Below are 17,849 nucleotides of genomic sequence, written 5' to 3'. Positions count from 1 at the left end.
ATTTAGTGACAGTAGCCAGGCACAGTGGAGGAGCAGCCTCCTTATCCCAGCCGATCAGTGCCTGGGTACCAGGACGGGTGCAGCTGGCAGTGCCTCCCTTTGCTCACCAGAGGGCTGGCTATGCTGGTCGCCTCGGTGCCCTGTGCTAACACTGGGCATGGGCCTGCCTCTCTCCTGGCCAGCTGTCTCCGCCAACCAGCACCAAAGATTGAACAAGCCAAGTTCTCCCGGGGCACAAGCAGGCATCCACTTCTGTCAGGGCAGCTGATCGCAGCAAAAAAGACAGAAGTCGATGCCTGCTTGTGCCCCGGGGGAACTGACAGCCCGACCTTAATGGAGAACAAGCGCGCACCTCAGCAGCAGGGAAGGGGGACATGCGCGATGTTCTTGAGGGAGCGTGCGACCATATGGTGCCACCAGATGGCGCCGCGCACTCCCGCAAGGAAATCTCCAGACCTTTGCTGAAAAAGCGGTGCCAATGGCATTAGGTCTCTCCTATGCAGCGCATGCGCGCTGCGTAGGCGAGACCTATAAAAAGGTGCGGGGGGGGGTCCCAAAACACTTTTTCCACCAATGCATTTTCCATAGACATGAAATTTGCCAGTATTGCGTGGAAAGGATCCATTTTGGTATTTCAGGAAAATTGCTTCAGTAGTTTTGGGACTATAAGGGACAATACTTCATGATAGATTGGGCCACAGTATACTGCGGTAATTTCGAAGTATACTGTGGTACACTGCAGAGACAAAACACAATATTACTGGCTGATGACAGTTCTTAAAAAATTAAGTCAGCCATATTGTTTTGAAAACCCTTTGTATGTGTTCTGTGTCTAATACTTAAATCTACATCAGTACGATTGTTGTCATGTCTAGGAAGATATGAGGGACTTTAGCAACTGGGTAGAGGTACGGAAAATTATTTTTGGGGATGTATATATTTAAAAAAAAAAAAAAAGGTTATGATGTACTGCTGTACTTCTCGAAATAATGAGGTACTAATAAAATGTTTTTTTAAAAAAGGACAGTGCACTCTATGACACTGCATCCTAATGTATGCCACTGTACTACGCACCAATTTACTCTGCACCACAGTACGCCATTGCAATCTACACCACTGCACTCTATACCACTGCACCACTTTACACAACTCTATGCCACTGCACTGTACACCTCTGATCTGTGCACCACTGCACTCTGATCTAGTCTACGTTGCTGTACAGTACTTTACACCACTCTACGCCACTACACTCTGGACCATGGCACTGTATGCCACTGGACTCTAAGCCACTCTACTTTACGCCACTCAACTCTACTTCATGACACGGTATGTCACTACATCTACGCCACTCTGCTCTACCACACTTCACTCTGCTCCCATTCACTCAGCACCACTCTACTCCAAGCCACTCTATTTCACTCCACGCCACTCTACTCCACTGAACTCTTCTCTGCACACCACTGTACTCTGCACACACTCATCTACGTCACTGCCCTCTACTCTACCAGTCTACACTATGCCATGGAACTGTACACCATTGTACCCTACTCTGCACCACTCTACACCAATACCCTCTACTGTGCTCCGATGCACTCTACATCACTGCACTCTACACCACTGCACTCTACACCCCTGCACTCTGCAACACTCTACAATACCATACTACTGTACATCACTCTACAACACTCCACATTACCATTTCATGCTACCCCACTCTACTATACGCCACTCCAAGCAACTTCACATTTTACTCTACATCTACCCCAATCTGCACCAGTCTACTCTACGCCACTAAACTCCATGCCTCTCTTCTAAGCCGCTCTACTCAACTTCACTCTACCCCATTCCACCCCATTGCAGTCTACTGTATGCCATTGCACTCTACGCCACTATATTCTACTTTGTACCACTCTACTCTATGCAATTATAGTCTACGCCACTGCACTATATACCACGCTAATCTATGCCACTGCCCTCTACGCTACTCTATACCACTCCACTCTATGCAACTCCAAGCCACTCTACTCCAGTCCACTCCACTTCTGTGCACTATCCGCCACTATTCTATTCTGCACCACTCTACTCTGTGCAACTGCACTCTACATCACTCTACACCCTTCTACTCCTTTCTAGGCTATCGCACTCTACGCCAATGCACCCTATCCCATTGTACTTATTTTACTGCACGCAACTCGATTCTACCCTATTTTTCTCTACCCCACTTCACTCTAAGCCACTCTCTCACAGTGCTCTATAGACCACTCTACACTACTGTGCATCACTCAATGCCACAGCACTCTACACTACTGCACTCTATTCTACTTTCCTCTTCTCTGCAGCACTCTATGCCACTGCACTAAACGCTACTGCACTCCACTGTGCACCACTCTACTCCACTGCCCTCTATGCCACTCTGCGCCACTCACAGACACTTCACACCAAAGTATTCTACGTCATTCCATTGTACTCTACACAACTTCACCCTAAATTCTTGATAAAGTACTGCAGTATTAAAATACATGAAAAGAAAATTATCTAATCAAAAAATACCAACCAAAATAAACAACATATGATTACCAACAAATTCCCCCCCCCCCAAAAAAAAAACCCAAATTCAATGAAAAAAACAAAGGTTGAAGAGGAGTTATAGCTTGGAAAATGCTTCATTTATTTATATCTAAAACTAACTTAATTGTACTAAATATCAGAAATTCTAAAGTTATAATAACTTGAAGTTTATCATTTGCCCATCCAAAACGTAATATTACTTGCGCACCTCAGTACAGTGTTGTCAGCAAGCTATACAGACTAAATGAACTGTGACTAGCTCCTCTACCATGCACAGCTTATACCCTTTCACATTACACCACTTTCACTAAGTTAAATTATAACATTCACAGCAACACTCATGACAACTGAAATGACATAATTTCAGACAACACTACACTACTGTATGTAAAGAGGTGAGTTATAGTTCAGTTAGTCTGCGCAGCAAAACAACACAGTGTACGGAGATGCTCCAGTCCTTATTATTAGAATATATGGATACCACATATGTTGTTCATGGGAACTTTATTGCAGTTATGGAGGAGGAGTTTGATAGGTAAAACGTAGAGTGTAGAGAAGTCTAAGCGTATGAATTTCAGAAAATCCCTAAACTGGTGCCATAGACTACATGCATAATAAAGTTAGGCAATACTCCCTTTATCCAGGAACACCTCTAACTCTAGGAATGACTAAAGGACATGTTTGCCTTGCTTCAGGAACGTGGAGTACCCAACAGAATGCATTTTTATGCAGTCCATTCCCTTTGGGTTTCGATTATGATAAACTGCCACATCTCAAAACATTGAAAGAAATGTGGACACTGTGGACTCTGAAGTCATAGGATGCATTTAGGCCAGCTCTTAGGAGTTGGGTATTTCCAAGATTGTAAGAGAAAAGAGCTGCAAATAACCTTGAAACTGTGTTGATGGAAGGCAAATACAATCAAGAAACTGATACCATGATGAAAGCTCTAGGACACCAAAAAAGGAAGGATATTGTGTTCTGGGTACCAGTGCGGCTACTGAACTCTGATTCATATTCATATTCAGAATACAGTCCGAGCTGTAGGATCTCTAAATCCTCTGGCAGCGTATACAAGTAGACATACTACCATGAGACAGAAATATGTTAGACAGTAAGCCATACCCACCTCAGCATTACATGAGGACGGTGCATTCTGGGCAACAATAAGTTCTGTTAGACTCACAGAAGTACTTGTCGTTAGTAGATTCCAAACTTTCTTTCACCATGAATAAACACTTCAGAATACATTCTAAGAATATACTTTAATGACTTATTAAAATAAAAACCAATTTGGATATATATCTTTTTATATAATGTGTATAGCTGGGACCATAAAAAATGAAATAGTGGCAAGAGCAACTAATTGATAAAGTATCAGAAATAAATGCTACATTATAATACTATTTTTAGAGTTGCATGCATGTTACTCCAACCCTTCCCCCGTACCTCTAACTAAGCTAATCTTGGTACTTGAAGGATCCAGTGTGAGTTTGTTACCTAGACTTGCCTTTCAACCACATACCTTCGCAGAACAACAGCGTTACTGTTCCATATGTAAACAGGTGTGGTATCCCCACACAAGTTGATCTGGCTAGGCTGGCAGCTCTATTTTCGTGCATTTGGCCTTCAAAAAGTTAAAGGTTTTTATTTACAGCTCTTAGAACAGCCTCTCAACTCTCGGCTTCTCATAAGCGAAGATTCCTCTCAGCCTCACCTTTGTCAATTTGCTACTTAATATAGCAAAATGAAATGTTCCCTGACAATGCTACAGCCACCCACTACGTCTATGAGCTCCCCAGTGGCCCCCTCTTGCTTCAGGTCCCCCTCTCTATGAAATAAGAAGCAGCAAGACTCGGACTAAGAAGCAGTTTTATAGGCCTACAGTTAAATGGGGTTTGTCTACAGAAGGTCTTACCCCTCCTCGAGATGGGTTACATTTGAGTCCTCTTTTTCTACCTTACACAACTTTTAAACCGGGGATGTGGATCCACTAAATCAACTGTAGAACCAGTGGTTATCGGACTGTTCTCCAGGCACAGCTTTGTTCCGAGTGATGCTCCTCAGATCAGGTAGTTCTGGGATTATCTCAGTCCTGAAGCACCAACAGCAAAGGCACAAAGTGGAATAGGATTTCTGCACTTGGCAGTCATAAGTGTAACTGAAATTGTAATCAGGGCCAGACAAATGGGTTGGCCTCACCTAGAAACTTCCTCACCTCCCACAACACAATATGCAGTCTCACCCCTCACCCCTACCATCCACTCAATGGGAGCGCACAGGAAGACTAATTAGAAGCTCCAAGATAACAAAAAGGCTCTTCGAATTTCTAAAGGTAGCCCCATTTTTATCCTCCTCACTTAAGTGTCTGCGACATCTCTCTATAGCTGCATGAATACAGACATTGCACGTTCACCATCCAGAAGCAGTCTTTACCTTCCATATTTTACTAGGCCAGGCCAGGTCAATCCCAAAAAAGTTGTTGCTCGCCTCCTTTACTCTGGCTCACTCATACAGTGTGCATGTGTTACACTAACTTGACACGCACATGGGATGTCAATGAAAGGATTTGGACATTCACTTAGAACTGGGGCTGTACACAGGAGGCTAACCCCTGAGTGGCACAGATAACAATGCCCAGTCACACAATGCCTTTCTCTTAACCACGGCTTGCTGCCTTCGCTCTATGTGCTATACCAAAGAGAGGGGCAGTAGGCCACTTTTGGCGAAGAGGACATGCTTGGTGCCTCCCTACAGGTCACAGAACAGGTGCAGCACCTCGCCTAGTCAGGTTTGGTCTTAGGTTTTTACTCACATACTTCGATTAAGGTAATACAATGGCCCAAATAAAAGTCGGAATGATAGATATACACACAGGTGTGCACTCACGGCAGGGCAACACAACCCTATAACATGCAGGAGACATTCATTCTCATTTCAATGGGCCTTAAACAGCCACAAGTTGGATAAGTGTCAGGCACAAACAGGTTTCCAGATAAGGCATTCAAGAAGTTAGCAAACCACATTACAAAACTTAAGTTGGCTTGGCAAGGGAGCTAGCAAGATTTCAAGCAGACCTACAACTGGTCAATATGACTGTCCCTTACCCAAAAAAAAAGAAAACCCACAGATGAGTGAGAATTGTATGGTCCCATATTGCTCTTAAATTTCCAAACGAGGCATTTGCGAATAGTTTGGCACACACATATTTAGATGTTACCAGGACCTTAATTTATATGTAACAATCCTAAACCGTTTTAATAAAACCATCAAGAGCAGCCCCAACCTTGTCTCATCCTTGAAATATTTTAACACTGTAAAATAGCACTACAGCCCTAGGATATTGATAGAGCGTACACAGCACTCTAAAATGTTGGGGTGCATTATACTCCTGGTTTAAACGCGTTTATCTATGTTTCTATCGTGTGCAGTGTATTACGTTAATAAAATGCATATATTCAACATCGCAAACATAGAATCATAATGTATATCTTTAAGTAGGATTTGTATGTATTAGAGACACTATCATTTCTGTATTTATAATGTACAGAATGATATTATATTCATAGCAATGTAACTGTGTGTTGTTTAAATTGCCTGCACAGTAGGTCCATAGCTGCAGGTTGTTGGCAGTTCGCTACCCTTGGTAGCTAAAAGAAATAATTAATTGAATTGTTTTTTTAACAGGAACGGTATGCTCTCATCCCATTGCAGGTATAAAACATTCAACATCATTGTTTTTAGTTTAAGGAGATAATTGGAATGTCTTTGAAAAGTCTGAGAAGCGGGAAGGAAGGATATCTTTTGTGCCTGGCCTATCTACACTCCAAGGTCACTAGAAGCAAAGAAGATTTAATTAAAGAAGTTATGGAAAATCACCACAACCTTGGAGAGTGAAATAATTTGTCATGTGATACATTTAGGAGGGGGGCTGAGTTTGTCCTTTTTAGGTCTCGCACCCGCGATGATCGCGAAAGCGATGTCGCTGCGAGGCCTATTGTGATCAGTTCTGCTTACAAGGAGCTAAGGGAGACAAGAGATGTGCACGCGCAACCTGGCGTAATCCGATCAGGTCGCGCGCGCGTTCACCATCTCCTGTCTCCTTAGCTTCTTGTTGTATTATGTGCAGGGACAGAGAAATCCGACTTCTAGATTTTCGGAGAAGGAGCATCTTAAAAGCAAGCTCCATAGCCTTAAGCTATTTTGACCAATTAGACGCGAATACTTCTAAGGAAGTCTACACGTGCTGACACCTTTGAGAAATAAAATAGGGGAACCAACAGTTGCATCATTAATAAAAAGTAGTGTAGGGAAAGATAATTTATGCTTTCCTTCCCAATGAAAAAGGACTTGGAATCCGCCTCCATCTTGGGTTGTGTACTAATTTTGGAGTTTATTACTCTGTGTCTTCTATGCCGAATCAATTATATGCATAGATTTGGCTCTGTATTAGTTTTTCTATACCTGTATTCACCGATACTTCGTTGTGTGTATATCCAGCTATTTTTGGCCTTATAATAAAATCCACAAACTAGAATTTTGTGTCTGTGGTCTTTAAAGCATGACTACTTTGTAAGTATAATCTTGAAGTGTATCTTCCCCTCGACAACTTTCAGAAGGCAAATAAAAGATCATCATTAATAAATGTGGAAGATTGGGCAAGGTCCAAATCTGGCGCAATCAACGCTGAAGGAAATTAACTTTGGCTCTTTGAGGTAGGTAAAGTTATTTTGTACTGATCCCATTCTAAGGGTAAGAGTACAAAGAGTATTGCCAAAATTCTTCCAGCTGGACAGAGCAAAAAGGGCTGCTTTCTCTGCCCCCTATTATGCGGGCTCTCCCTGAAGTCCTTGGCCTGTTGGATCTGTCTCCACCCTCTCGTTCAGGGGTTCTACTGCAGAAGTGCATGGGAATACAGGCTTTTGATCTGCGCAGAGAACATCCTCTTATGTACTGTAGAACCTTGCAATAGCACAAGGTTTGTTTATAAAGCTGGAATATTGAAGATGCAATGGATTCTGGATCAATTACAATAAATCAGCTCTTTACGTGATACAGGTGGGTGGGAGACAGGCCCACATACCGGTTGCCTAATCTATAGTGTATACATCTGCTTTAAGTACATGGAAATATTTATTACAATTTTAAAATGTTCATACTTTCTATGAAACACCTGTTCTACCTGTGATGGCTGCTGTGAGGCGAGAGCTCATCTCACATTTCTTCACAAATACGCTACAGGAGTGTACACGAGCGGGGAGCGCTACCTCAAATCATTTGGCACTACAGTTAATTGTGGTACATTCATAGACATTAGCTTCAAATGAAGAACGTTCCCAGGGAGTAAACAGAATAGTTGTGGGGTCAAGAAAGATTTGTGTTTACTCCACAATAGAAAGGTTGTCTTGAAACTTGTTTAGGCCATAAAAGTGATTGTCTATAAATGGAGGGCTACTGTCAATGTGATTGGTTGCAAGAGATGTTGAGAGGTGATATCCTCTTAATGATAGGAAACCGATTAAGGGGTCTCAGCGAATTCAGGGAACTCTATAAATGGACCTTCTCATAATTATTCAATATGTATGATGTATGGGGCCCAGAGGGGACGTGGCCTTTTGCAAAACTGCAGGTGCATTATAAACATACGGACTATAGTTGCTGTAGAGTTGCACTGCTTTGGGCATCCAAGATGCAGTTTGGAAAAAGATGTCACGGATATGGAAGACTTCAAAGCAAGAGGAAGAATCGCTGCATTCCAAAAAGCCTATTTTCAGGTTGGTCCAACTAAGATGCATTAAATGTTGTACTTAACCTGACAGAAAATACAAGTAATTGAGTTGAAAGCTAAGTGCAGAATTGAAAAAGACAGCGCATTTAGAAATACTACATGGAAAATATCAGATGACTGTAGCCAAGGATAACCCTTTCATGGTTTAGGGGCAACACAGACTTAAGATATGAAAACACTGGGACAATAAGGGAAACGTGACTGCCTAGACATCAAAAAACATTAGTCACTCATGACTGGTGGAAACTGGAAAAGGCATTGAAGACGAATGGAAGTGTCCTATAGTGCTTCAAGTGGTGACTGGTGGTCAGGGATAGACTGGTAAGTGGCAGTCCGAGGAGTACCAAACAAAAGTACAGGGTGCCGCCAGAAATTTGACAACACTCGGGAACCATGGCTGCAATACTTTTGGCTAGTTTAATGGTATATGAATGCCAATTTCCTTTGTTGATATACAGACAGAGATAACAAGAGATGAGCATTGCCAGGAAAGGTAATATAATAAATGTGCATTGACTGAAATTTATTGTTGAAACACATGTTATAGTTATTTCTTGACAAACTCAGCATTGTTGGGGTTAAGGTTGTTTTCCAAACTATACAAAAACTAAAAACCCAAGTAAAATAACCATTAAATAAAACAGTATCTGACAACGGTTTGAGCTGGCTAAAGAAAAATCGCATAACCAGAAATGTATTCCAGGTGAAGTAGCATTCTGATTTTGGATGGGGGAAAGAGGGGTACACTGGTGTACTTTTTACACAAATTCTAAACTGCTTTATTTATCATTCAAGAAGACTTGAAACAGGAGAAAACTAACCGGTCTTTCTGCCCGTAAACTGAGACAATTAAAAGTCTCATCAGTTTACTGTGATACTGTTATCGTAAGCAGTGAGCAAATGATAAGCAGTTTAAGAATGTGAAAGATATTCCATTAAAGGAAAACAAGCTATATTTTTATGACTTGAACAAAGATATGAGGAACACACAAAAGTGATCTGTTCTTATGAAAGAGCGGGCAGGGGGAAATGTACTGTTTTTGGTGTACTCTGCAGCATTCACTTTAGTGCATTATGGGCATTTAGCTTCAAAACACCATCAACAAAGATACATTTTGTCCAACTTGGGAAACCAATGGAATAGAGCAATACTCCTAAAATGTCCTTTGCTTAAGTGGAATACAGTTGAATAGCAGCTCTTAGGTGAAAGGGCCACCTTTAGTGCATATACTCCCTTCTTTCTGAGAAGAGCAGTGGTGAAAGAATCACTGATAGTAAAAACAAATAGGCATTTTACCTATGCTCTTGCTAGGAAGAGTTCTACAGCCCTCCCCAGGCAAAATATCTGCGAGTCTCCCTTAACTAGGGTCTCTAACTTCCATATGTTTGGGTCATTCGTGGAAGGAGCATGAAAACATTGTGAATGTCATTGGTTGTGGGAAGCCTGTGTGCTTGTCTGTAAAAGTGTATGGTATAAACATTTTTGTGCTCTGTCTGGCAAGCTATAAAGGGATGGCTTTGTATGAGGGTTACCGGGTCTCTAGTGACCTGGGACCCTGCACTTTGACATTTGGAAAGTATTTTAGCAGGGGGGTCAGATCTTCCTCTGAAGTTGCTAGCTTGCCTCTACCATAGTGCTCCCAGCCGCTCCCCCACCTCTTGTCTTATCTATATTTTTAGGAGATGTAGCCTGCTGTAGAGGACCCAAAAACATTTCACCTGGCTTAGCTGGAACTAGCCCAGGATCGGTGTCTGTTGTCAAGTCATTTATATTAGCTGATCGTGCTGCTATCTTTGCTATTTCTGACTGGAGACACTCCCAAAATGTAACCTTGCAGGAGAGCGGATTGGTCAGATCTGATAATAAATACTGGTCCAATAAGTTATTTCAGAATATCGCTTGAAGAAAGGACGGAGCTGTGCACTGGTAGTGGAGAAGGTCCGAGATCCAGGGGTGAAATCTGCCCAACTGCTAAGCTCCTGCTAGGCTGCAGCCAAGTCAGGATCAAGGTTCCTTCCTGAAGTGCTGCTGAAATGGAGAGCATTCTGCTTGTGTGGAAAAGGAAGATGGATTGCGTCCTACTGAGGACAGCCAGATTGCTGATAGAATTCAACAGTAGTGCTAACTTTGACGATGCAAGGGAGTCTTTGTAGGCCAGGTCTGTCGCAGGACACAGGGTCACCAGTGTGCTGTACAGGGGAAGAACACAATAGTGTCTGCCTGAGTCATCTGACTAGAACATCTTTTGGCGAGTCTGCTCCTTCCAGGTACTGGTTTACGCTGCAGCAAAAACTGTGCGCAGGTTCCAAATACTTCCATGAATCTTGAGGATCTCCTCTTCTTCCCAACTACCCAAACAACCCCCTTCCTGGCTGGGGTTTTCGGAGAGGGAGTTGGTGGACCCCCTAACTTCAGAACAGTTGACTGCATTCAAACTATCTATTCAGTTCTGGAGATATTCACTTCTGAACCCATGTCCATTATCTCTACTTCTATTTCACTGGGAGATAACCAGGGTCCGTGCCTTTGGACTCCTCAGCACCCTTGGCACTGTAAAATTCCTACTAATCAGTGGTTGTAGAGATAGAAAGCCTCAAATATTTTGCCCTGTGTGGGATTCAGTATACATACACAAAAACATCTGTAGTTCCCCTCCATAGCCTGTAGGCTGGTGGACTCCCAATCAATATGCCCAGACAGAGGGCACCAGGCACTTAGTTACTAAAACAGTTCTCCAGGCTTGTATGAACTCTTCTGGACATCTTTAGTTTTGCTGCTTGCATGGTGCAGGTGCATTCACAGTTTGTAAATCTCTACATACTTAGAATAGAAGCACAAATATCAGCAGAGCAAACAGCAATTCATTTAGCGTTTGAAATGGTGACCACTGGAACTGCATCAAATGAAAGACAGATTTATCCATTACGCTTTTGGCTGTGGGAGACTGTGGACAAAAGAATATTCTAAAACTTCCCCCCCTCCCTGAAATAAATGGCCGGGTTATATTGGGAGATTTGATTCCTTACTTGTGAAGTCGGAACGTGATGGCAAACACCCACAAGACTTAACATTAAGGAAAATGGCATATAAGCACTACAACAATATTGGGGTAAGAGCAATGGCTAGAAAGGAGCTAGCGTGCTCTGCTTTTCCTTTAGCATTCTTATTTTAAGTATAGTACTTGTTTTTATGTCTTGTGAAGTACTTTTCTTAATATTAAATAAAACAATGATTGACATGAAGGTATTAAGGGGTATTATTGTGTTCTGACTGTCTAACACTCATTACCTGCTTGAGTAAGCTTTGTATAACCCTAGAGCACTATTGCGGAGTCAAGTGCTAAAGGGGAAAACTCAGTATATCCACTTGGGTTCAAACAGTATTGTGAGTCAAGGACTCCAGATCTAAAGCACTGAAGTTATCACAACTGAAGCCCAGTAACCCTTGACAGGCCATGGGCCATGAGAATCCGATCGCAGTTACTTGATGGTGTAGGATAGGATAACATAACATAGCATTTATAGAGCGGCCTTATACTAGAGGGTGTCAAGGTGCTGAGCACACAAAAAAAAAACAGAAGCAGAGACGAAAGTGTACCTGCAGCCAAATTAAGATGTGAAGAGACAGGTTATCAGACGTTTTTTAAAAATTGGATAAGAGTCCCTGCTGGAGATAAAGGTAGGCAGGGCATTCCATAGCTTAGCGGCCGCTGCCGCTAGGAGCGACCACTCCATCTAGTCCTGCGGAATCTGGGAGTCACAAGTTTTTTCTGTGAGGTGGATCTCAGGTGCCTCCCTGGGGTGTACCATTGAAAAGGTTTTGAAGTGTGGCGTACCCTTACTATGCATGGCCTTGAATACCATGCTCAGAGCCTTGAAGAATATACCCTTCCTGATAGGGAGCCAATGCAGGGCCTGAATCCCATTCCTGGCAGATTGACACCAGGGAATTCTAAGAATCAGCTGCGACGCTGCATTCTGTACCATTTGGAGCTTGTTAAGGGAGACCGCACTGATTTTCAGGTACAGAGCGTTGCAATAGTCCAACCGGGATGTGACTAGGGCAATGATGATAGACTAGTGCAGTTTTGATGGACTGAAAGGTAAAACCTTTCTCAGAATCCTCAGTATAAAAAAACAAGTGCTAACTGTGCGCTTGACCTGTGCATCAAAGCTCAGACTATAGTCAAAGATAACCCCCCCAGATTTGTTGCCGTCTTAACCCGGACAGGGAGAGGACCACAGACGGCCGGCCACCATGAGTTCGACCAGATGGAATTTTTCAAACCAAATACCAACACTTCAGTCCTGTCTGCATTGATCCTCGGTGAGTTGTCCTTCATCCAAGAGCTAATACTGGACATACACTGATTGAAATTCCCTGCAAACAAATTGCAGGTCACTAGTAATGGAAACAATAATTTGCGTATCAGCCGCATAAGAGAGCACCTGAAAGCCAAAAGATAGCACCAAGTTGGCCAATGGAGTCACATAAAGATTACAAAATGTGGGGTTCAGAGATGAGCCCTGAGGCATTCCACAAGGAAACCTAAAGGCCTTGGCTCTAAAGCCTCCATAGCAGATGATCTGGGCCCTGTTTGACATGAAAAAGTGGAGAAGCTGCAAGGCACTCCCCGTGATTCCCACTTGCCACAATCACTGAGCCATACGCACAAGGGAGACGGTATAAAAAGCTGCAGATAGGTCAAGCATTATCTGGACCGCCACCCCGCTCTGATCAACCTGCGTGCGGATACAATCAGTCGCCGCGATGAGGGCAGACTCAGTGCTATATCCTGTAATTCTTTATTGATGAATTTCCCCAGGATCTGGACAACAATTCTTCAGATCTTGGGGTCAGCACTGGGTTTTTTGAGCAGTGGAGAAACAATGGCTTCCTTCCAGATAGCTGGGTAAGAACCAGACTGAAGTGTGTCATTAAACACTTTGCACAGGAAGTTGGCCATTGGACCTGGGGCCAATTTGAGTACGGAAAGTGTGCACAGGTCCTATGGAGCACCCGATTTTAGGCCCAACAAAAGGTCTTTCGTTTGTTGAACCGTAATCTGTAAAACTGTGCTAAAAAGAGTCTTCCCTGAGTAAGATCCGCTGGGCCGATTCCTCCCCTCCAAGGGGGGTAAGATCATGAACAATCTTAGGGACCTAGTCCTGAAAGTAAGTTGCAACCTGGTCACAGAAATCTTATAAAGGGATTAGCAACTGTGGGCTTGGAGGCTCAGATATCTCCTTAATGAATTTGCACAGCATCCTGGAGGAGTGGTCAGTTGACTTTATCTTAGCAGTAAAAAGGTGTGATTAAGCTTGGAAAATAGCTGGTTTGTATTTCCGAAGCAAAGATTTCTGCTTTCCTTTTTCAATGGGGCAGGGGCTGGCATGCCATTTCCGCTCATGCCTACGGCATTCCCGTGCGTGTCTGGCAAAAAGGATAGTGCAGCATGACCAGGGCTTAGGTCCGAGTCTCCATGGTATCAGACATGTTGATGAAAGCATGAGTCAGAATTTTTTTTCCTGGTGCCATCATAATACATGGAAACACATAACATAATGCACCTGTAGAGTAAAGTGGAGAAGGATTCCTTCTAGAAGGCTTGGCCCAGTAAGGATATATCTATTCCCACAACTTAAATGATTGATAGAAACAGAGTTTTTAGAAGAAGTACTGAGAAAGGGGCTTAGGAAGCACCCTTAAGTTGGTCTTCTCTGATAAAGAGTGATTGTGTTGCATGTGTTTAATTGTGGGAAAACACATGCTCAATACTATGGTCTTGAGTTTGTGATAGGACAAGTCAGTGATGAAGACTAATCTCTTAATTTTATAAAAATGGTACAGAGAATACAGTGGGTCTGATTTTATTGATTGTTACAGCCAATCAGCCTTTAAAGGTGGATTATTGTTATTACACTGATCTGAGGTATTTAATTCTATTTGCTAAACATGAGAGAGAGTAGCGTGTGCACACCTTCCCTTTAATTACTTATGGCGTTTCATCTATTTAAACTTTTCGGAAGTTGCGTGCAAAACAGAACTGTGTTTGTCCCAACACAGGGGTATAAAGATAAAGAAGAAGGGGGTTCGCGTTTTGCGTCCCCGTCTGCTGCACTGCTGGATAGCCAAGGAACCATTCCTCGTGCATATCATTTATTCAGCTCTTGTTCAACAATATAATCCATGGTAATCCATATTTTTGTATCGTTCTCCTGTTTCAAGTATGCTTCAAAAGAGGATCACTCCGGAGACAGCCAGGTGGTACTTAAAATGTTTTATTTTGCATTTTCAAATGTCTGATGTTGCCGAGGCTTTTACATAGACATGTGCTTCCAACATTATTACGAGCAAACCATTATAATCACCCAATGCATTTCGAACTTTTCGTTCTTCTTCAGGGGTACTGAAAAAAAAAAAAAAATAAGGGCCACATCAACCAATGTCTGAAAGTAACAAATTCAATTCATTAAAATAACACAAATAAATTCATCAACGTTCAAAAAAACGTATCTTTTAACCTACAATAACCATTGCCGAGTATGCAGTTTAATCACGCCGTGTTCGCAGCGGCCCCTTCCATTTGACCTTGCTCTCATATCTACGCATAGCAGAATCCAAAGACTTAATCCGAATAGTATACTCTCCCCACACCCCTAGTTAGTCTTAAAATCAAGCCTCTAAATCTAGATATGACATATACATGGTGATATGCAAAACAGCCAGCGGCTTGTAACGAGTCTTTTTCTTCATATGCCATGAGTTAAGCCACAGTCCCATCGACCTGAGGTTCCCCTCCTAACTTGTTCTTAAATCCTCCACCCACGTGTTTACCCGCCTCTTTCTCAATTGTCCTCACGTGATCTGGATCGGTCACCGTGTGTCTTTATAACTAGGGAAACTACCTGTCCCACCATGCACCTACGTTTTTCAAATAAATCGGCATGCTCAAAATTATCACAAAAGGTTTTTAAACCGACATGATCATCAATTTATGAATATAAATCATCGATAAATGCTAAACAATATATTAATAGGCATACAAATGAACCATGAATCAATCGAACGTAAGTTCAACGAAAAGTACCCCAAACGGTTTGAAATTAAAGGGAAGGTGTGCACACGCTACTCTCTCTCATGTTTAGCAAACAGTTTTTGTCCCACTAGCTGTGTGCACCCCAAACGGTTTGAAATTAAAGGGAAGGTGTGCACACGCTACTCTCTCTCATGTTTAGCAAACAGTTTTTGTCCCACTAGCTGTGTGCACCCCAAACGGTTTGACCTATTTCTGTATAAACTTTGGAAGGATTATTTCGCTAAAGAGACAGCTATACGTCCAAACACAACGGAAATGATAACATCAAATATGGACTATGTTAATTTCATGTCTAAGTTGAAAAGCATGCCGATTTATTTGAAAAACGTAGGTGCATGGTGGGACAGGTAGTTTCCCTAGTTATAAAGACACACGGTGACCGATCCAGATCACGTGAGGACAATTGAGAAAGAGGCGGGTAAACACGTGGGTGGAGGATTTAAGAACAAGTTAGGAGGGGAACCTCAGGTCGATGGGACTGTGGCTTAACTCATGGCATATGAAGAAAAAGACTCGTTACAAGCCGCTGGCTGTTTTGCATATCACCAGGTATATGTCATATCTAGATTTAGAGGCTTGATTTTAAGACTAACTAGGGGTGTGGGGAGAGTATACTATTCGGATTAAGTCTTTGGATTCTGCTATGCGTAGATATGAGAGCAAGGTCAAATGGAAGGGGCCGCTGCGAACACGGCGTGATTAAACTGCATACTCGGCAATGGTTATTGTAGGTTAAAAGATACGTTTTTTTGAACGTTGATGAATTTATTTGTGTTATTTTAATGAATTGAATTTGTTACTTTCAGACATTGGTTGATGTGGCCCTTATTTTTTTTTTTTTTTCAGTACCCCTGAAGAAGAACGAAAAGTTCGAAATGCATTGGGTGATTATAATGGTTTGCTCGTAATAATGTTGGAAGCACATGTCTATGTAAAAGCCTCGGCAACATCAGACATTTGAAAATGCAAAATAAAACATTTTAAGTACCACCTGGCTGTCTCCGGAGTGATCCTCTTTTGAAGCATACTTGAAACAGGAGAACGATACAAAAATATGGATTACCATGGATTATATTGTTGAACAAGAGCTGAATAAATGATATGCACGAGGAATGTTTCCTTGGCTATCCAGCAGTGCAGCAGACGGGGACGCAAAACGCGAACCCCCTTCTTCTTTATCTTTATACCCCTGTGTTGGGACAAACACAGTTCTGTTTTGCACGCAACTTCCGAAAAGTTTAAAAAGATGAAACGCCATAAGTAATTAAAGGGAAGGTGTGCACACGCTACTCTCTCTCATGTTTAGCAAACAGTTTTTGTCCCACTAGCTGTGTGCACCACAAACGGTTTGACCTATTTCTGTATAAACTTTGGAAGGATTATTTCGCTAAAGAGACAGCTATACGTCCAAACACAACGGAAATGATAACATCAAATATGGACTATGTTAATTTCATGTCTAAGTTGAAACTGCATTTTATTTACTTTTCGTTGAACTTACGTTCGATTGATTCATGGTTCATTTGTATGCCTATTAATATATTGTTTAGCATTTATCGATGATTTATATTCATAAATTGATGATCATGTCGGTTTAAAAACCTTTTGTGATAATTTTGAGCATGCCGATTTATTTGAAAAACGTAGGTGCATGGTGGGACAGGTAGTTTCCCTAGTTATAAAGACACACGGTGACCGATCCAGATCACGTGAGGACAATTGAGAAAGAGGCGGGTAAACACGTGGGTGGAGGATTTAAGAACAAGTTAGGAGGGGAACCTCAGGTCGATGGGACTGTGGCTTAACTCATGGCATATGAAGAAAAAGACTTGTTACAAGCCGCTGGCTGTTTTGCATATCACCAGGTATATGTCATATCTAGATTTAGAGGCTTCATTTTAAGACTAACTAGGGGTGTGGGGAGAGTATACTATTCGGATTAAGTCTTTGGATTCTGCTATGCGTAGATATGAGAGCAAGGTCAAATGGAAGGGGCCGCTGCGAACACGGCGTGATTAAACTGCATACTCGGCAATGGTTATTGTAGGTTAAAAGATACGTTTTTTTGAACGTTGATGAATTTATTTGTGTTATTTTAATGAATTGAATTTGTTACTTTCAGACATTGGTTGATGTGGCCCTTATTTTTTTTTTTTTTTCAGTACCCCTGAAGAAGAACTAAAAGTTCGAAATGCATTGGGTGATTATAATGGTTTGCTCGTAATAATGTTGGAAGCACATGTCTATGTAAAAGCCTCGGCAACATCAGACATTTGAAAATGCAAAATAAAACATTTTAAGTACCACCTGGCTGTCTCCGGAGTGATCCTCTTTTGAAGCATACTTGAAACAGGAGAACGATACAAAAATATGGATTACCATGGATTATATTG

At 42.1% G+C, this 17,849-nt stretch overlaps 1 protein-coding gene across 1 annotated transcript in view; it reads right to left on the bottom strand.

Annotated features, from left to right (window-relative positions):
• TMEM38B (transmembrane protein 38B) overlaps window positions 1-17,849 on the bottom strand; it is a 376,766-nt gene that overhangs the window by 340,551 nt on the left and 18,366 nt on the right. The window lies entirely within an intron of this gene.

The sequence above is a fragment of the Lissotriton helveticus genome, chromosome 2_1 (genome assembly GCF_964261635.1).
Source record: "Lissotriton helveticus chromosome 2_1, aLisHel1.1, whole genome shotgun sequence".
NCBI classification, from domain to species: Eukaryota; Metazoa; Chordata; class Amphibia; order Caudata; family Salamandridae; genus Lissotriton; species Lissotriton helveticus.
Note: the sequence above shows the minus strand (reverse complement) of the source record. Positions and strands in the feature narration are given on the sequence as shown.